This window comes from Phocoena phocoena, chromosome 17, assembly GCF_963924675.1.
Source record: "Phocoena phocoena chromosome 17, mPhoPho1.1, whole genome shotgun sequence".
NCBI lineage: Eukaryota > Metazoa > Chordata > Mammalia > Artiodactyla > Phocoenidae > Phocoena > Phocoena phocoena.
In genome coordinates this window covers 57,200,236-57,213,076 of record NC_089235.1, presented here as the reverse complement: position 1 = coordinate 57,213,076, position 12,841 = coordinate 57,200,236, and positions in this window count along the sequence as shown.

Here is a 12,841-nt window from a genome sequence, read left to right as displayed (position 1 = left end):
GTGACTGTGTTAGGACTGGGATCGCAGAGATGAATCAATGTCCTGTACTTCAGAGACAGTCTGCTTAAGACAAGGATTAAATGAATACTAATAACTACTTAGTGTGAAAAGCATTAGAAATGTGTTAGCAACTAGAAGAAACTTAACGATGACTTGAGTGAGGAGGAAAAATTATTCCTAAAAGATCCAGCCCAGTGTTTGTTTCCTCACTCCCACTATACCAATTCAAGACAAACAACAGCATCAAAAGAAACAAAACTGTTCCAACTTGCAGCAGAGTTTATCAATTTCCTTTCCAGATTTTCATAATACTTTGATTTTAAATTCAACAACAGCTAGGCTGATCATACAAATTACTGTGCAAGTGGATTCTTTTAACTTAAAATTTAGATGTTAATAGCTGAATAATGACAATTAGTCTAAATCAGAGCAAAGCATGATGTATGGTCACTCTGATTTTAGCAGACACCACACAGCAGTACAATTGCCTGGTTGACTTGCTTTTCCTATTAGTCGGTGATTGTCTTGTCTTTAATCAAAATTTGTATCTGAGTATTTAGCACATAGTTGTATCTCAATAAGTATTTTTGAATGAGTATAGAAACTTCTGTATTAAATACAATGCACAATAAGTTGTTTTTATGCACATATATATTTATTAATATTGTAGAAATGCTAGCAAGAATTTTTGAATATCAAATGGCTAGAAACCTACGGTCGTCTAAGGAACCATTCTTGCTATATATTGAATAACTTTCCATATTTGTTGTTAATGTGAAATGTTACTGAATTATGTTATACATACAGAAAAGTGCAAAAATCATAAGTGTACTTTGTTTACCAAAACTGATACATTTTTAAAAGTGAGTACTCCATGAATCAGAACTCAAATTGAGAGACAGATAATTAGCAGGATCCCATGGAACACCTTTTCTGCTTACTTCCAGTAACTACCCTCCCTACCTTAGGATAAATAATATTTTGACTTCTAACACCTTGATTAGTTTTCCTGTTTTGCAACTATTAATATATATATTAAATTAAATCATCTTGTATGTATTCTTTAGTATAGGATTTTTTTCCTCTCAATATTATTATTTTTTATAATTTTGGACAGTTTCTACCAAATCTAAACAGTATGCATACACTACAATTAAGTAATCAGTGCACATACATATATATCCAACACACACAAACACACACACATATTCACCAAAGACCTGAACAAAAATATTGAAAAACACAATTTATAATTGTCTTAAACTTGAAATAAACTAAAATTCTATCAAGAGTTGGACTAAGTTACTCATGTATACTCATGTAAGGAAATGCCATACAGAAATGAGAAACCTCATGCAACAATATGAATATCTCACAATATAATATTGAGAGAAATAACTTATATTTCTCTTTAACATTCATCATTGGTGACTTACAATTATTAGGAATTATAAATTAAAAAAATTAAGCATTGTACGTATATACAATGGAATATTACTCATCCACAAAAAAGAACAAAATAATGCCATTTGCAGCAATATGGATGGACCTAGAGCTTGTCATACTGAGTGAAGTAAGTCAGACACAGAAAGACAAATATCATATGATATCACTTATATGTGGAATCTAAAATAAGTGGTACAAATGAACTTATTTACAGAACAGAAGTAGAGTCACAGATGTAGGAAACAAACTTATGGTTACTAGGGGGTGGGGGACGGGATAACCTGGGAGACTGGGATTGACATATACATACTACTATATATAAAATAGATAACTAATTAGAACCTGCTCTAGAGCACAGGGAACTCTACTCAATACTCTGTAATGGCCTATATGGGAAAAGAATCTTAAAAAGAGTGGATATATGTATATGTGTAACTGATTCACTTTGCTGTACACCTGAAACTAACACAACATTGTAAATCAACTATACTTCAATAAAATTTTTTAAAAACATGCTATTAAACCATTCATGGGGCCACTAACATATGCCCTCTGATTGAATTTCATACAAATACACAATTTCCTGGTACCATTGAAAGTAAAATAGCCTTTTGAACTTGTATGTGAAATCTAAAAACTAAAGCAAACTAGTAAGTATTACAAAAAAAGAAACAGGTAGAGAGAATGAACTAGTGGTTACCGGTGGGAAGAGGGAAAGAGGTGAGGCAAGATGGGGTAGGGGATTAAGAGGTACAAACTACTATGTATAAAATAAATAAGCCATAGGATATATTATACAACACAGGGAATATAAATGGAAAATAACCTTAAAAATTGTGAATCACTATGTTGCACACGTGAAACTTATATATACTGTACGTCAACTATACCTCTATTTAAAAAAAGTAAAATAACCTTTCAAAATAGCTCAATTCAAGCTGCTTGCTCTTTAATAGATAGAAAGAGAAAGAAATGATAAATCCAATGGTTCATAAATAACATTTTACCAGGTAGATATAATTTAGGCAAAACCCCATAGCTTTCTATTTACATGTTTATTTCATCAAGAATGCTTACATACCACTGTCTAAAGTCTCTACTCTTTGTAAACATTTAAATCAACACCATATCTATTAATTTCATATGTAGACATGTCTCACTCCATTATGTTATAATTCTTATATTATTTTCTGCTTCTAGTGAATGAAAATGGAAGATAATCATTAGAAATAACTTTATAAAAGAATGAGACTGCAATTTTACCATAATTGCATAACAATAGAATAATTTTAAGACATCTATTTACTTAGAGGAATACACAAAACAAGCTGTAGCTTCACATAAATTTTAGGAAAAGTAATGGTTATAATGAGAGGTTTTATTGAAAACAGCACATTTGAACATTTGGATTCGTATTTGTTACATGCATTTTCCTTAAAAATGAACATTTTTGATTCGTATTTGAACATTTGGATTCGTATTTGTTACATGCATTTTCCTTAAAAACAACTCTTATATAGATTTTTCTCTTACAACCAATTGTTACAAAATGAATATTCAGTTGTTTCAGTTTTTAACTGAAGAAATAAAATATGTCTACCCATGTAGCAATAGGTTTTCAAAGCGATTAAAATGCCATTGAAACAAAATGATCAATTAGTATGATATACAGTGAGCCAGGGCAATGTATTAGGAAAGTATTATGAAAGACTTATCTTTAATAATCCTTTAATAATTTAAAGTAAAATTTAAAACTACAGAGAAGATTTTGGGGCAATAAACATGAATTCTATTTTCAAAAGCAAATGCATTGTCCCAAGAGTCTTACAAATATTACTAAAACATTATTGAGAAAGGATATATTTATATGCAATCTAAGAAATGTAAAATAGATGAAATAAAGAGTCAATGGCAGTGACATTTCCTACGGTATTTTAAAAAAGTGAATTATTTGAACACAAGGAAACCTCAATCAAAGGTGTGTCTCAGGTTAATAACCAGCAATTTGCATGCTATGAAAAAATCAGGAAAAATGCTGACACAGACAATGTATGGTCCATAAATGTCTTGAAAGTGAAAGTCACAAATATCCTCAAACCTAAATGCTAATGAAAAATGCTCTAGGCACAAACCTCTGCACTTGACTTATCAACTGTAAATGACATTTTGGAAAAAGCAATTTTTATACATATAACTGTTATTTAGAGTAGAGCAGTAGATAGAAAATAACACAGAAACCTAAGAGGAAAGGAACAAGTTGTTTGAGGATTTTAGAGTTTTATCTCCCAGAAAGATAGAATTTGAATTTGTTTTTTCTCTGTATTAGATTTTCTATCCATTTCTCCCTCTATCTGTACTTCTTCCCTTCTTTCCTTCCTTCCCCCCTCCAATTTCATCTTTTCTTCCTCTCCTTCTTCCTCTTCCTCCTCCTATCTATCATCATCTTCATCTTGTAATGAATGCTACATAACTTTGTGCATGAGCGTGTAACAATACAGTTAAATCACATGTTTGAGAACCTAGAAGAGTCTTACATCAGTTTGCTCGTAAAACAAACACTTATTGACTGCAATTATGGAAGAGAATGTGAGATCTGGCAGTGAAAGTATTAAAAGAAATATCTTCAGTGTCTAGTCTATAATGTTGTGTTGAATGAGTAAATTACTTTAAAAAAATTGTTAAACACTCTGATAAATGTGGTTCTAGGATACAGTCCTTGCCCAGTAGCGCACACACACAAAAATAACCAGTCAATTCCCTCTGAGAATGTCGAGAAGATATAATAGGAAAGGATATATATGAGTGTGTATATGGTGGACAGGTCATTCCAAAAAGTGCACAGGTCATTCCAGAAAAGAATGGTTTGGAAAATCATGGTACAATCACACTAAACTATAACTTGTCTTCACAAATTACAAGAGGGAGTAATCCATAAATGAAGTTAGCCAGGAAAGGAAGTATCTGATTAAAGAAGACTTTGTACACCTTTCTAAAACACTTGTACTTCAGACTATAAAAAATACGGAAACAATGTTTCATTAAAATAAGAATGGATACAGTTCCTTACAGAATTCCAAATAATATATGTAGATCCTCTCCTCTCCAGATATAGAGCTTAATTCCTCTCCTCTCGAGAGTGGCCTGGACTTAGTGATTTACTTACAAAAAATATAGAAAAGGAAAAGTAATAGTAACTTACAGTAGAAAAAACTAGCAGATATAACTTTAAACAAGTGATCAACATTAATAACAGTGATAATTATGTTAATGTTATTTGCCTTCTGACATGCTATCATGAGAAGGTCACTTCACCTCAGCATTATGTTCCTCAAAAAATATCAAGTCTAATCATGAGAAAACATTAAAAGTTGGTGGTCATCTTACAAAATACCTCACCAGTATTTTTTTAAACAGTCCATGTCATGATAAGCAAGGAAAGTCTGAGATACTGTTACAAACAAGTGGGGACTAAGAAACTTGATGGTTAAATGTAATGTGATATCCTGAATGGGATTCTAGAAGAGAAAGATGACATTAATGGAAAAATTTATAAACTCCTAATAAAATCTTCAATTAATAGTAATGTGCCAGGCTAATTTCTTAATTTTAGCTCAGAAATCATGTGCCATAATTATGTAGGATGTTAACATTTGGGGAAATTAAGTGAAGGTATAAGAGTACTCTCTGAACTATCTTTGCAACTGTTGTGTAAATCAAAAATTATTTCAAAATTAGAATTAAAACATAAAAATATTTTAAAATATCAAACAAACCTGTGGAAACAGTAAATGGACGGGTAGCTTAGTAGTCAGTTAGAAAAGTTATGAGGTTGCATTAAAGCCATGGCTGGGAGAGAGAAACATGAGAAGATTTGAGAGATAGTCATGATATTGCCTCTGTAGCACTAGGAATCTGATTATTATGTAGAGGGTGAAGTGACAACTGAAAACCAATCTTTGGTCAGAGTAAATCAACCTATGCTTATCTTAGCAAGATACAGAATAGAGGAGGGGAGGCAACTGGGAGACAGAGTGGTCACTGTTTCCATTTTAGACACAATTTATCCTTCTGTATGATATCCGTTCATTTCCAGAAGGTGATTGGAGTTTACATGTCACTCTAAACTTAGGAGATATAGGTTGGTAACCAATCTATGAGTGGAAGTGGAAACCTCTAAGAAAAGGATGATGACCTCACCTAGGAATGTGAGTGAAGTGAGAGGATAAGAAGGTCAAGAACAAATATCCTAGGGAAAACCACTAAGAGAAAGAATGTAAAAGACTCCAAACCTATCACCTGGGAAGCAGTAATCAACATAGGGGCAAATGTAAGTTATACAAAAAATTGAACTTATAAATTATACAGTGTTCCTTAATATAGAAAAAGCATGAGAGATTAATTTTATGGTGGAGAAATTGAGGGTAGAGTTGGGAAAATGGTCAAGGTGCTAAAATGGTATGTAACATATTTATTTTTATTAAACAACGAAAGAAACCAGGACCTGGCTTCAAGGAATCAATATTCTAAAATGTATGGACATACCATGATTTCAAGTAGAATTAAATATATTTTATAAAAGTGATAATGTGCTAATAAATATAAATTGATCCTTAGAAAGGGAGAATTCAATTCTAATTTGAGTGGTTAAGGAATATTTTATGACATTAGCTACACTTTGAACAGGTCAAGAATATGTTCAGGAAAGGAAATGAAATAAGCAAGGACAGAAATTGAAATAAATAAATCAAATTAGAGTGAAAGTTCAGGGTATTTGAAGGGGATCAGTAGGACGGTAGATTGGAAAGTGAAGTTCATGTGAAATTGTTAGAAAATGGAAGCTGTATTTGTTAGATTGCACTTTGCTGAATCTATAAGCACAAGCTAAATATCGAGCTAAAATTAATTTTAGTAAAATCTATGTCTATGAAGAAATCAATTTCAGACCCATTTTAGTTTCAGATAAATATGAGATATAGAAGGTATGGGAAACCACACTAAGTGTACAAGGTATGTTACTTGATAATTCATTTAGATAAAATTGAAAAATTTTTGTAAGGCAAATAATTACTGAACCTAACGATAAAGTTAGAAAACAACTTAATGAATACATAAGAATTAACCATTAAAGTTAATAATACAAGTTGTAACTTTTAGTGAAAATTACCTAGCAGGCCATCACTCTTAAAAAATTGTCATAAATTTTCATAAAAATATTTAAATCAGATTTTTAAAGTTTATGAAGAGTGTTATGAAACAGGTCATTTTCTAAGAAATTATCACTTTTATGAAAACTTAATGTGATAATCATAGATGACAAAAGAGTAGTGCAAAAACAAAATCAATTAAACTGACTGGATACTAATGGATTAGTTATCAACGACTGATACTATCAAATACAGGAAACAAGTATCGTGTCTTTACCGTTTTGTTTTTCATTTTCTATTGATTGATATATATTGAGTAGTTTAAAGTATAAATCTTGTGAGTACTTAATAAATATATATTGTTAGGCTAACCTGACTAAATAGAGAAATAAACTCAGATATAGTATGCATGTTGAGTCCCTATTCAGCATTAATTTGTCTTTACTGTGGATTTAGACATTTTCAAGTTATTTTTTCTGTCTCCAGTACAATCTTGTCCAAATATAAATATGCATATATATTTAAAACAATTCATTTGTAATAATTTAAGGTTTTCCTTTAATTTTAGTTTTAAAATATAGGCAAGCAGTATTTTTAAAAAATCAGATTTTTCCTGTAAGAGGGATTTCACAGTCTCAGTGCAGTAAAAGGACATAGATTAAGGAAAGAACAAATATAAAATATAATGGAAATATCCAAACTTAGAAATCCATATTACTTCTACTAAAATTTTCATGGACAGCTATTTTCTATTAAATCTAATAAACATTATGCTAAAGTCTAGTAAGATTATAAACCTGTAATTAGGAAATATTGGTATAAGTAGCATATAATTTTCACAACATATTTTTAAATTTAATCATGTTTTCCATTGATCTTGCTCATATATGATGGCATAACACAATTTAAATGTGGGATTAGAATTTCAAATTACATAGTTTGGTGCATAAACTGATCACAAAGCTCAGTATCAAAAATGTAATATATCAAAACAACTGCTCTCCTGATGTTTAGTTGCCTCACAACTGACTTTATAATTAAATCCAAGTATAATTAATAGACTTTGGGGACATCATCTAAGAGACATTGCTGAGGAACTTTTAATCATTTATAATTTGCATTTATTAATGAATATGAATATCAGTTATTATGTTACTTATTTAATAGTTATTTTATGTAATCCCAAGTGTTAGTGTAGTTCACATGTAGTGGTAATGAAGAAGAGAGCAGCAGCTTAATAATTATTTTTGAATAATAGTTATATCCGACTCATGAATTGGTTCTGCAAATGTGAAAGTAGTGGAGGGTTTGAAATGATAAAAATAATAGAAAAATCAAGGATTATAATCTACTGTAAGTGATCCAGCAGCACCAATGGTATTTTAAATAGAAGTTATTTTGTGTCACTGAAAGCCAATCATTCAGCTTAAGCCTGAGGAATTATTGAGTCCTTAAAAATGGAATAAATAAAGAGATGAAAGAATTAGTAAAAGCCCAGGATAGTCAATGTGGTCAATTTTTTCATGTTGTCAAGACTGCACAAAAAGGATAAAAACAACATGTAATTGTAAAGTCACTGATTCTTTTGTAAGATTCATTCAGAATATCCCACATTGACATTCTGACTGGACCTAAATTTCTAAACTTAACCTTTTCCCCTAAATTGTTTAAAGCCATATTTTTATCTATATTGTCATAACATGAATTTTTCCAGAATTTACAGACTGATATCTTTAATGCATTTATTTATACATTCATTTCTCATGTATTTACAGAGTGCTACGATATACCAGAAGTTATTCTGTGTTGTTCAGATGTAACAAAAGAACACAGAAAAATTCCTTGACCTAATATAGTAATTTCTACTCTACAAAGAAATTAATAAATGACAATATAGTATAACAAAAATTCTAATAAAGAAATATAGCATATTTTCCCTCCATACATTGTTTGGTCCATGAGAACTAAACACTTGTCTTTAAATATGTACTATCTTTTAAAGTATGTCATTACAGATTTTGAAAGTCAAAAAATAGTAGATGAATTATATTTTAAAATATCAGTTCCCCTGATCTACCATGCCCTTACCTATTGCTGCTTCAGACAGTTAAAAAGTTTGCAATCATTTATCTACTTTTTTCAGATTTAAAGAAACATTTATATACATGAATGTTGGTATCTTTAAAATATATTAGTTATGAATATTATATATTTCAATTCTACTGTTGAAGATATGGATTTATATTGTTACCCTTTCCAACTCAATATACATTTACTCCTTCTTGATTCCCCAAGAGATTTATAACTGAATCTTTTAAAATATTTAATAATAATATAAATACAGTAAATGCACATATAATAAGCACACAGGGAATATATCATATAACCTACACCTGAGTTATAAAATAGAACACCCGGGCTTCCCTGGTGGCACAGTGGTTAAGAATCCACCAGCCAGAGCAGGGGACATGGGTTTGAGCCCTGTTCCAGGGCGATTCCACATGCCGTGGAGCAACAAAGCCCATGCGTCACAACTACTGAGCCTGCGCTCTAGAGCCCGTGAGCCACAACTACTGAGTCCTCACACCTAGAGCCCGTGCTCCGCAACAAGAGACGCTACCGCAATGAGAAGCCTGTGCACTGCAACAAAGAGTAGCTCTCGCTTGCCACAACTAGAGAAAAGCCCGTGCACAGCAACGAACACACAGCACAGCCAAAAATAAAATAAAATTTTAAAAATAAGTAAATAAAAATAAAATAAAATAGAACACCCAACAACCCAGAAGTTTCATTATGAACTTTTCCAGTCAAGATCTTTCAAAGGTAAACATTATTTCTGACTTCTAAAGTCATGAAGTTTTTACAGTTTTGAACTTTATACAAATGAAAGTGTATGCATATCTTGCCCCTAGCATCATTTATTTAATATTGTTTTAAGGGCTTCCCTGGTGGTGCAGTGGTTGAGAGTCCGCCTGCCGATGCAGAGGACACGGGTTCGTATCCCGGTCGGGAGAGATCCCACATGCTGCGGAGCGGCTGGGCCCGTGAGCCATGGCCGCTGAGCCTGCGCGTCTGGAGCCTGTGCTCCGCAATGGGAGAGGCCACAACAGTGAGAGGCCCGTATACCGCAAAAAAAAAAAAAAAAAAAAAAAAAAAATATTGTTTTAATATTCATCTTTTTATATAAAAGTTTTTTTAATATCAATATAACCCAATCTATTTACACATTATACTGCTGATGAACATTTACACTGTTTCCAGTTTTAAAGACAAATTTTGGTCTTAAAAACACTTTATTATACATTTTCCAGTACATTTATGCTTCTTTACTTTGTATAAATTCAGTCATATGCAGGTATAATTGACACAAAAATAAGTATTTTCAGTGCTCTTCATTCTTTTGTGTAGATGCAGATTCCTATCTGGTATAAATTTCATCTGCTTTAAGTGACTTCCTTTAATGTTTCTTGTAGTACTGGTCTGCTATTGACAAATCCTTATTTTTCAGCTTTTATAGTATGAGAATATCTTTATTTCATCTTTGCTTTTAGAGATTTACTGAGTATTTAACTCTAGATGGGTGGAATTTTTTTTTTCTTCTGTAATTTAAAGATGGTCCTCCACTGTCTTTCAGCTTGTACTCTTTCTGACCAGAGGTATGCTATCATCTTTATATTAGAATCTCTTTATGTAATGTGCTGTTCTTCTCTAGTGATTTTAAGACTTGTTTTGATACTTTAATTATAATGAGACAGTATAATTTTATGTTTCTTGTGAGTGAGATTTATTTGTCTTCTTAGATGTAATTTTGATTAAAATTTGAAAATCCTCAGCCATTATTTTTTCAAATATTTTTAAGACCTCCTTCAGAGATTCCAGTTACGTGAATGTAACTGACTAATGTTGTCCCACAGCTGATGATAATCCGTTCATATTTTTTTCTACCTGTATTTTACTTTGCATGGCTCCTGTTTCTCTGTCTCAATTTCATAACTTTTTATTCTGCTGTATATAGTATGCTGTTACTCTCAGTAAGTGATTTTTCTTTTTTTTGGGGCCCAGGTATTGTAAATTTTATCTCTAGAAATTAAATTTGTGTCTTTTTATACATTTAATTTCTCTACTAATCATACTAAGCTTTCCTCTATTTCCATAAAAGAGTTATGTAACAGTATAATTACAATAAAGTTATACGAATATAGTTACATTACAGTTATAATAACCTTTTCAATGTTCTTGTTGACATTCTCTCACTTGGATCACATCTTAGTGTTTTTCTATTGATTGATTTCTCCTTCCATTATGGGACGTATTTGCCAGCTTCATTGCTTGCCTTAGAAGTTTTCATTGGATGCCCAGTGTTGGGAATTTTACCGTCTTGATTTCTGAATATTTTACAACTTCCATAAATATACTTGAGCTTTAATCTGGAATACAGTTAAGTTACTTGCAAATAGTTTGGTAATTTGAAGATTTTTTTGATGAGATCAGGGCAGCAAATAGACTAGGGTTAATCTTTCCCCATTACAGTGTTTTATTCTACAACATAGTGTCTGACCTTTTTAGACACAGTTTGTCCCTGTAATTCTTCTTTTATTCCAGTGTTTACTGTTCATTGAATGTTCTCTAGATTTATTGAGATAATAGAAAGCTAATTGAGGTTCTAGTGTTTCAGTATTTAGAATCTGGACCAAAGGATTTATGCTAGTATGTTTCATCGAAGTTGCCTTACTGTAGAAATCTTTATTTCTTTTATGATTGATCTTTTGATTTTTTTTCCATTGGATAGTTAGCTTTCTTGAAAGAAAATTTCTCATTCATGTACCTCCTAGCCCAGGTCTGTCCTCTGTGCAATCAAATCACCTTTCCCAGTCTTTATGGACTGGCTTTGACAGGGAAAGACCTTCGTCAATCAGCCAAGCTAGAGATAATTAGTCTTTCAGGGTTTTTTTTTTGTTTTTATTTTTATAAAAAGATGTGTATTCTCCACTCCTCTCTTTTCTTCCCAGAGAAGAAGTTTCTTGACTGTGAACCTTTACTAATTTTGCATAGCCATGCTGGCTGCAGGAAGCAACCCAGCCCTGTTCTGTGGGGCAGTGCACTGAAAGTCTGGGTTGTTGGATGTACTCTCCATTCCTCTCCCTCCCTCTTGGGGGAGAAGGTAAGGATTGTGTGCTTTCTCCCAATCTCGCATAGCCATGCTACCCACAATAAGCCACCGGTCCATTAGTCCTGGAGTACAGTACACTGAAAGGTTGTGTTATTGGATATGTTCTCCACTCCTCTCCCATCCTCCTGGGGAAGATGTCTCATGGTTGTGTGCTTTCTCCCAGTCTTGCAGAGATGTGGCTCTGCAGTAAACTACCTACCCCTTTCTTTTCTTCTTGGATGCCTTCAGACATCCAACTATGCTGATTCCCTCTACACTTCATGTTCTGGGGCAGCACCCCAAATAACCAGGGATCTTGGATGCACGTTCTTTCTTTCCCCTGAGGGAGAAGTCATTAGCCAAAGCAATCTCTCTAGGTTCCGAGTTGTTCTGGCTTGGCTAAAGGGCTAATATGGGTAAAGGGAAATTGTTCTTTTATCCATCTCAACACAGCTGTCCTCAATTTTGTGTGCATCTGGATACTATTACTTCTTAGCTGGATTCTGGACTTCTCATCAACATATTTTGGTTCATCTGCCACTGTTAAATTGAAGTTTCTGTAGAGGGATGAGGGCTGGGACGTCACATGCCACTATCTTGCTGATGTCAATTCTTGTAGTTTTAAAAGGGCATGAAGTAAATGTAAGTGCTCACCTCATCATGCTTAACTAGAAGACCCCTGTTTTATTTATCTTTGTATCCCAAGATCCAGATGTAGTACCTAGTACAAATGTGGCTCAATAAATATTGAGCTGATTAAACTGTTCTAGATTTAGTTTAGTAAGATCACAATAATTTTGACTATAATTTGTGATTATTCTGTCTGTTGTGGGTTCTCAGGTTATTTGGTAGTTTTAAAACAGAAGAGCAATATAAACATTTTATTAACATTTTAAACACTTTAAATATATGATGGATTATGACTTTTAATAAAATATCATGATTCCCTTATTAAACATATAGGTGAAACCGATCTATGCATGATATGGACAAAGATTATTAGATTGTCCCTGCTAAAATTTAGTTACCATAATTTTTAATTTTACTTTCGATCACATGTTTTTCTACTTTTGCTATGTTTAAGTTGTTATATTTTTAGTTT